The sequence below is a fragment of the Ostrinia nubilalis genome, chromosome 21 (assembly GCF_963855985.1).
Source record: "Ostrinia nubilalis chromosome 21, ilOstNubi1.1, whole genome shotgun sequence".
NCBI classification, from domain to species: domain Eukaryota; kingdom Metazoa; phylum Arthropoda; class Insecta; order Lepidoptera; family Crambidae; genus Ostrinia; species Ostrinia nubilalis.
In genome coordinates, this window is record NC_087108.1 from 6,508,161 (window position 1) to 6,517,657 (window position 9,497).

Genomic DNA, 9,497 nt, shown 5'->3' on the forward strand with positions numbered 1-9,497 from the left:
AAAATATAAAACAGCTAACTTCTATATCAAGTTCCAACGTCGCTATACGTACCTACCTACTTAATGCTACTGGATTATACGTTCATAGCTCAGAAGTTTAGTCCTTTTTCAGCAGTGTTTAGTAAGAATATTATTACAAATGGGCTTTTAGGGATTTTGTTCACATGGAATAAACGACAAAGTTCTTAGTTACTTATCCAATAGGTAGTAGTAACATATATGTAGAAAACAGGAACTTAGATGCCAACGAAAGAAAATAGGCTATCAAATGTTGTTTTGGGGACTTACCTTTATAAAAATATCACATTTAAAAATTCATACCATTTGTTGTTATTTAAAAAACAATGTCAATTTTGACGATTAACTGAAAGTCTATTATCTATGAATATAGTAGCGATATATGGTATCCAGCGGCAATGGCAGTGCAAAATTTTGACAATGACTGTAGTTATCATACTTCGAGTTTGTCCATGGAGACGGCAAAAGTCCTTTAGTTGGCCATAAAGTAAACTTAACGGAAAATGTTACTTAATTGATACCGAGGCGCAACCTGGAAGCATTGCTAAGTGTGCTCCTCGTTACTGGTTCATCGTTCGTCATCGTCATTGTTCGTAAAAACCGGGTCGCGGCAGGCAAATAATAAAATTAGTCTTATGTCTTCTCCCTTATTAACTTCGATGGATAAATAGCTAAACCTCCTTGCGCGTAACTGACGTTTGTTGGAAAACCGATTTTTTCAGGCCATCGGATTTTAATTTCAAAAGTCATTGACCAATCCCAGTTCATATAATAACTATTATGACGTTTTCTATTGGCCAAAAGATTTAACTCTCTAAAAATCCGCGTGCAACCATATCCTGCTTAAATATTGTGCACTTTATTCAGCACAGATTAAACAAGCTAAATGACAAATAGAATAGATTGAAATGACAGATTGCACTTGAATTACCCTAAAGGTTACACATCTGTCAAACGTCACTCACCAATAGAAGTAGCATTAGGGTATGGCAAGATTGGTCGCTTAAAGCCACCGACGCAATTTTAAAGGGTGCGGTTAAAGCGTTTCGACGATTTTCCATTGGATTGAACATTACGGGAATGGTTTGGTTACTGATTCCTTGACTTTGGTTTGAAGCAAACATCAACATACCAAAGTACCAAACTTGTCGGTCCAAGTTTATATTTTTAAATCTAAATTGAAAGATTGATTGAAAGATCACGTTTCGGTAAACGTAGTGTAGTAGCACCGTGCACGATAGACGGATGACTTCAACTGACCCGAAGCCTTAATACCTAATCTAATTAATAAGCTCCTTATGTCAATCCACACAAAACTTAAAGGGGGTGGATGGGAATAAAGGAATGTTTGCCATTGTAAGTGTCTAATTAAACTGACAAACGAGTACAAACTTCAGAAATTAATTTTCACCTTTTCATTGCCACAATCACGTTTCTGATATCTCAAAATGTCAAGTTTACACGCAGGCATTTAGAACGTTTTGCCATCTTTTGATGAAATTAATTTTAATTAGGTTGGCTTAATGAGATCGCGGGAGACTTTGGCGTAGTGTTGTAAGAGTCTTGGAGTTTCATTTAATAAAACTTGAGCAATTTTTGAAGACTCAAGTCTTATAAATAAATTTTAAATAAAATCCAGCTCTATTCAACGCTGTGCGTTCGAAGCGCTGCTTCACTTGAGCAAGTATCGTTTGTGAATACGGGCGTAAAAGACTCGAGTTTCTTACAGCTCTACTTTGGCGGCGTATTTATCTCTGCAAATGTTTAGATATTAATTACGTTTGCTTGGGGATGGAGTCAAGAGGTAGTAGGTATTTGAAGTACGGGCTTAGGTTTAACTTGCAGCTTAGGTGGATATAGAGGTATTTATTTAGTGCACATGTACTAGATAGGTAAGGGGTTAGATGATTTTCTGTAGGCATATGCCATTTGACAGACTTTGTTCAAGAAAATATGTGCTAAAATCTTTTAAAGCATAATTATTTATTCTTTACATGAAATATGTTCACTAAGTACTTATAGAAAAGTCGGCTTCAAGTATTTATTATCTCTAATTTCTAGAAAATATACTGGCTTACGTAACGTCAACCTGAGTAGAAAGAGATGCATGATAATTCAGTTTTGCAGCATCTAGAAGAAATCGTAACTGCAAAAAACGGGATGTATCCGTAATAAATAACCCTTAGACACCATATTGTTAAAGACCTCCATAAAGAAGAAGACTGCAATCAAAATGAATCAAATCCCCAGAAAAACTGTTAAGCACATCACATAAACGGTTGATTCGATTTTCATATTTTCCCTCCTAACACTCGATCGAGCACATAAGACGCACTCACAATGCTCCACGAAATTATGGCCCATTTCACTTGTAAGAACCTCCACAATAGCACCAGAGGGATGAGTGAACGGCGTGTACCAAAACGCTTAATATTGCTGTATAGTTGGGCAAAATACTCCTCTTTGTATCAACACAAAGACTGTATTGTGAGGAGGACAGTTACTAATTCCAAATGTTGTTTTGCAGACGAAATGAAAATAAGGGCTTGGGAGTGTTGCGTACGCAACGCAAAAACGAGCGAATGAATTCTGAAATGCGGTGAAAAAATGTCTGCAGCGGTTTGAAAAGGCTGTCATAGTTCTTTGTGACAGTGAAAGCAGCGTGTGCTAACGCTTTTTTGGATTGCTTTTTAAAGCATAATCGTCTTGTAAAAATAACGAGTACATTTTCTAAATTGCGCTGTCTAGGCACAATATCAAAAGCAAGTATTTTTTTCTTAACCTTAAAATAGATACTGAGAATTTCAATCTGTTTACTTTTACATATAAAGCCACCTTTTTGAAATATGACACTTATAATATCGCTTTCTTTATAAACTAAGGTATATGCTCGCTTCTATAAACCACTCCGAATATTGTAATTCGCAAAAAGCCGTGTCTTGAAATTACTTTCGGAACGTCATTTTTCACGAGCACAAGTTCTATCCAAAACAGAATATTTTACGGCAACTACATGAATTTGGGTGATACTCCATTTTTATTTGAGTTAGAGCTCTTGGGAGCGATTCGGCGGGATAGTTGTTTGCGACTTATGGCACATGCCATTTGATGTTTCTTGGTCTGATGTATGTTTTTTACAATTTACTCAACAGTGTAACACTCAGCTAATAGGAACTTTCAAGTACTTACTTAATGTCCATGGAAGAAGAACGCAGAAGCTTACAATAGAGCTTAGACTGAATCAAAAGTCAAAATATTTAGTAGAAAAGAGTCAAATATGAATCGGACTGGCACTGACAAAAATGTTCATCTAATAATCTAATTCAAAGTTATTATAAAAGAACAATTATTTAGCTGCCCCTTTTGTTTAATTTTATACTCCTGACATAACTAGTAAGTTTCCCAAAAATAATAACAAATCAAAGGTTAAACATTACGAATTACAAAACGACATAAGGCTTATTAAAAGAGGATAACATTTTCTCATGTGTAACATACATACATTTTTGTTATTAACATTAAACAACTTTCCTTAAGTTGAGTCCGGTATATTCCCAACATTCCCCGAATTCGCTTGCTCATAAATAACAAAATCAAGTTATAAAACTTGAATTTGCTTTGCTTTAATAATATACATACCTCCTTTCAGAAGGCAGTAAATAATCGCTGTAACGGCGACAAAAAATTGTACAAAACACTTTTATAAATAAAACGACAAACAAAATGTTTGATGATAAATTACTGAAAAACACGAATGGAACAATGCGGCAAAAAATGTCTTGGTTGAGTTGGATTCATTGTGAATAAATTTATTGCAATTACAACTGAGATAACTTTTCGGGATATAATTTGCTTTTGGGGTTTTGCATGACGTTTGTATTGTGAGAGTCTTTGAAAGAAATTTGAATATTTTTATATATCAGCTGACCCAAAAACGTTGTTTTGTAGCTAGAAGTATGAAAAACAGTTTGCGTCCTATTCTCAGACCAGAATAGACACAAAATTTCATAAGAATCGGTCAAGATCTTTCGGAGGCTTTGTCACAAACTGTACAGTTGTACTTTATGAAATTGTACTTATTTTGCAACCAAAAATGTATCGTGTATTTCAACTGAACACATAAATTTTTTCATTAATATCGAAGATTAGTTTTTTTTAAATTTTTTTTTTATCCACAACGAGGAAGCTCTTGGCCTGTATCTCACTTGATGGTAAGTGATGATCAGGCCGAAAGTGAAAGCGAGCTTCACCCGGAATCCTCAACCACAGAGGAACTTGCTATCTTACCTCTTACTGCCGGAAAACAACAATATAATTATAATTTACTAAAATATAGAGTCAAAGGAAGTTCGTTGTCAATGTTATAGGTTTAGCGTTTAATTCAGTCAGTACTTGAAGTATAGGAGAGGCAACGGGAGGGGTGACATTGACAGCATATAAATCTGAACATCTGAAGTCTCACTGACGTTGACTTTACAAAAACACCTTCCCGTCCCGCGCCGCCCGGGCACTGACTGAAATAAGCCTAAAGTCGGCCATATTAGTTTTTTAAGGCTACCAAAGTCACGGCTTATAGTCTTGACTTTTACTGCCACTGCCTGGTTTACTACGGCCTGTTAACAAACCTTTTTAGCCAAACTAACCTTCCGTAACAGCGCTAAGCTCATTTGGCCTTCTCGCCGTTATATCAGGGGTTCCCAACCAGGAGATCCCAACCAGGAGTTCCCAACCAGTACAAAAACGTTAAAAATCACAACTAACTCATATTTTTTTCATACAAATGTTAGTCTGTAACTTCTATTATCCATTGATTTGGATATGCCGGTTTCGAGCGTAAAATGTGCATTTTATTGAAAGTACTGACACACATTTAGTCTCAATTGAATCTGGGTTTTTTGTTCATTACATATTGTGGACCTTCACCTTTCGCGAGCGATAGGTAGACTTCTGCGTGTCATGAGAGGGTAAGTTTAAGTAATATTATTCCTACTAGGTAATCCTAGTAACTTACCGTACAGAAGAATGCAAGTTCAAAGATCACACTGACATACATTTAAGTATCTACAGTTGCTTTTTTTAACAATACTTAATTATTTTTGATACGGTTTTTTTTTAGTTTATTTACGGATTTTTAATGGTCTCTGCAAACAATGAACAAATCAAAGTGGTCCCTATAGGGACTATAGTCCAGAAAAGGTTGCGGACCACTGTTACATGAAGTCATCGCACCAAATGACCACCCCATAACAACGGAGGGCCTCCCATAAAACGTACATTTTCGCAGCTAAACAGTTTATCTTCTATAAAAAGTCTGATATTATGACAATATAAATTCGTTTTCTCTTCCTCCCCTTTCTGTAACATAAAAATGTAATGCTCTGAATAATAACGATTCTGTTTTAACGACAGAAAAGGTGAAAGCCGCGTGTTATTGGCTGTTAAAATTTCTGAATCTAAAACAAAAACGGTCGACATTGTTTGTCTTCGATTTGAATATTATGATACAGTTATTGCTGATCAAATGTGGTCCCATTTTTGCTTACCAATCATTTGTATTGTCAAACAATGCTTTATTAAATGACTGGATTTCTTCCGGATTTTCCTTCTTGTAGGAAGATTAAGGTATATTTCTTTTTTATTCACAATTCCAATTGCTGTCAGATATCACATTAATATAGGCAAGTCCTCGTATTGTATAAATATTATCTTCAATCTTTATTTGCTCGAAGTGTCTCTATAATGTTCAATAAAGAGGCAAGGAGAACCATGACTCAGAATTTTTAAGACAATACGTTGAGTCCATCAAAATATTACTGGTAACTTCCTACATTTCTTTAGTAGGTACATATTTATTAACTTTGCATTGGAAAGTAGATTCAAATTCCTCTGATTTTTCTGATTTTTTTGCAGGCCATATAAAACTGTAATTTTTCCATGGGATATTTTAAATTGTTATAAGCTAATCATACTATGGCATGGCATGACATTCACTAAAAGCAGTTTTTTAAACCATAGAAAAATAAGTTCAACAAAAAACAATTGTCACAGCAATACCAACACAAAACCGCCCACCACAGAAAAGTTCGTAAATAAAAAATCTTAAAGAATCTCCTCTTGTTATTCCATTCACATCTCACCATAAAAAATGCCATTAAAATATTATGGCCCGCTCTGATGTCTGCTTGCGAGGCAATAACGTTACGACTGTGGGATCTATAAAGGATATTGCACGTATCTAGTTTGACCAATCAATTACGATTATACCTACCTACTTGGAACTTGACCTATTTTTGTCAACAAGTTCATTTAGCTATAGTAAAACTAGTGATACGCCCTGGCTTCGCTCAAGTGCTCTGTTATAACTCTGTGTTGTGAAGAAACATTTAAATCCGTTACTTATTTTTAAAAATTTGAGCGTACAAACAGCGAGAGCGACTTTGTTTTAAATTGTGTAAAAATGTATTTTTAAACAGCTACAAAAAGTTTTAGTATTGGGATTAACTAAATAAATAAGGCTACGCATGCGATTTAGACTAAAAATATGCATTTGAAGCTAGTTACTGGTTGAATTTCAATATTTTATGTAAGGAAACTTACCTACTTGACTGTTGTTTTTTACGATCCCTAGTAATCTATATGAATAGAAAGACTCAACCAACACAACTAGTTTATGATTTGTATTTTTTTGCTACCATAAGATATTGTAATTAAAATTTTTACATAATAATAGGTATGCTAAAGAAATGTAGTATAGCTACGTGTTTTTTTTATTTATTTGTACAAATTTTTACCAAATTCAATTTTTCTCTTTTTCACAAAATTAAAAATGTAATTTATAATCACCATTTGTGGTTTATCAAAACGTTTATTGTTCTAGAACTAGTTTAGTTTTAACTAGTAATGAACTAGTTAAAATCCATTCCCTGTTTCTCCCGAAACAAGTTGATTGTTTCCAGTTGTATCGCAGAAGTTAAGTTGCGTTCGGAAAGTTGTCTCCACATTCAGAAGTTTTTGTTTTATTTTAGTTGAGCAAAAAGTTTTTGTTGACGACCCAGAAGTAAGAGTTGGGTTGAATGGAGTTTAACTAGTTGTTTGTTTAACTCCTAATTTTGAAGTTAATACAGGGTTTGTATGAAATCTTGTAGGTATCTTAAAAAAATAAAAGAACTTACCTAATTAACTGATGTCAGAGAAATAGGCTGCATAATGAGGTATTATTGATCGAAATAGAAAAAATCAAGTTTTCAAAAATTCCCCAGGTTAGGTAAAAATTACTGTAATCACCGATTTAAATGGATGTAATGTAAGTTGACTCCATTTGGTATAATTAATAGAAAAATATTTTACTCGGAAATTCAGCAATAAGTATGAAGGGGAAGTAACTTTACGTACTAACCAACTGTCCTTAACCGAATAAAGGCAAATAACTATGACTGAAGCCGATGCAGATGTAAAATTTGTTGTATGAATCCCTAAAAAGGCAAAGAACGATAAAGTGCCCACAAAAAAGGCACTGGGGTATTCAGAAAGTTTAAGGAACTGTTGTAAATCTGCCTTCAATGGCTTTTACAGCCATTGTGGACTAATTTGGGCTAAATTATTTCAACTTTTCAACTGAATATGATTTGTTTTTTATTTGTACAGTCAACGTCAAATATATAGTTGGTGACCCCCAAAGTAGTCAAAAAATTGATAACACAACCTCGTTCTAATTGTAACAAAGACGTGTTGCGAGCTTTTTGACTATTTTGGGTGGCTTGAACTATTTGACGCTGACTGTACCTACAGACAATAAGGCATGTCAAGGCATTCATAGTGGTTGTAATAGGAGCTATATTTTTTCAACCTAAGGCGGTTATCACACTGCGCCGCGCTCCGCCGCGGAGCGCGGGACGACAGATTTATTCATTGTATGCAAGTACCTCAGTTTGTATAGAAAACACGCGCGGCACTTCACACTGAAACCGCGTCCGCGCCCGGATTTTTTTATATGAAATCACGCGCTCCGCGGCGGAGCGCCGCGCAGTGTGATAACCGCCTAACGCCTGTATTCACAAACGATACTTCCTTATGTGAAGCAGTAAATTGAACGCATAGCGTTGAATGGAGCTCTGTGATTGGTCCGTGTGTCGCCCTGAGCGTCTACGCGCACTGTGAAACCTTATAGCAGTGTTTTTCAACCTTTTTCATGACACGACCCCCTAGTATGAATCATTTTTTGGCGACCCCCCTACCGTTCGCATTTTTTTTTCCATGACTTTTATAATGTTGCAAAGATGTTTGTAGGGACCGAATACTTTAATCCATACAACATTTGCATAATTAGATTTCGGATTAATCTGTAAAGAAAATTCTAATAAAGATTAGAATTTTCCTTTACTGAAGTAGTTTTTACGACCTCTCGCGACCCCTCTATAGAGGCTTCGCGAACCCCGAGGGGGTCGCGACCCACAAGTTGAAAAACACTGCCTTATAGTAATGTTTGTGAATACGGGCGTTAATGCGAAATTTCAATTATCTATCTGCAGTTGAAAACAGAATGCAAAAGAATACTGCAAAAGGGTACGTAAAGCTATAAAGTTAAACAAACACCAGCTCATAATCCAATTTGTTTCGCAGAACAAAATCCAATTACGTTAGCAACCACTGAACGCGACCCACATATCAAATGTCGCGCAACATTACAGCAACATTCAAAGGCAATCCGTCACCTGCTTCGTATTGTTCCTTTACGCCCCGAGTATTCTTTGTATCGCGAAATAGAGTAATGGTCCAGGAAATAGAGTTAGCGACTCTCGCGCCTTTTTGTGGAGGCACAAAGGAGATTTTCGCGTGTACACTGTATACTAGTAGTGTACACTGTGTACACATAAGCAAGCGATGTGTTTCAATGGCTGTTTGAGTGAATTCTGCAAGCTGCAGGATTATTTGATCTGTGGCTGAACTGTGAACTACAAATTGAAAATGGCTGCCGTGAAAAACACATTTTTAGCGGCTTTCCATGGAGTCCTGGTATCGTTGCGACTGGTATCGATCTATTGGGAAAAACATACTAGTCTTTCTCAACTTATATTATATCTTTGTATATTCAGTACAAGTTCAGAATAGAAAGAAAATACAAATATTTAAATGCATTGTAGATTCCAACAGAAAGGCTTTATTCAGAAAAATGATCCTTATCAGAATGAAAATTATTTCATAAGAAACATCTCCAATCCACGTTGCGCGAGGGATTTTTGGAAGGACACAAAAATATTTTTAGCGAGAAAAATTATTCACCTACAAGATTGCTACATCGTATATAATGTAAAACGCTACAAAATTTCCGAATCCAATTTCACGTGACAAATTCACAGCATACATAAACCAATTTTCAGTAACTTGTCACATCAATGCTACACATTTTTCCAAATATTCTGCGTGTCGACCTAAAAATTGAACGTAAATATTCATGACGACTCCCAGATGTCTAACTTGGA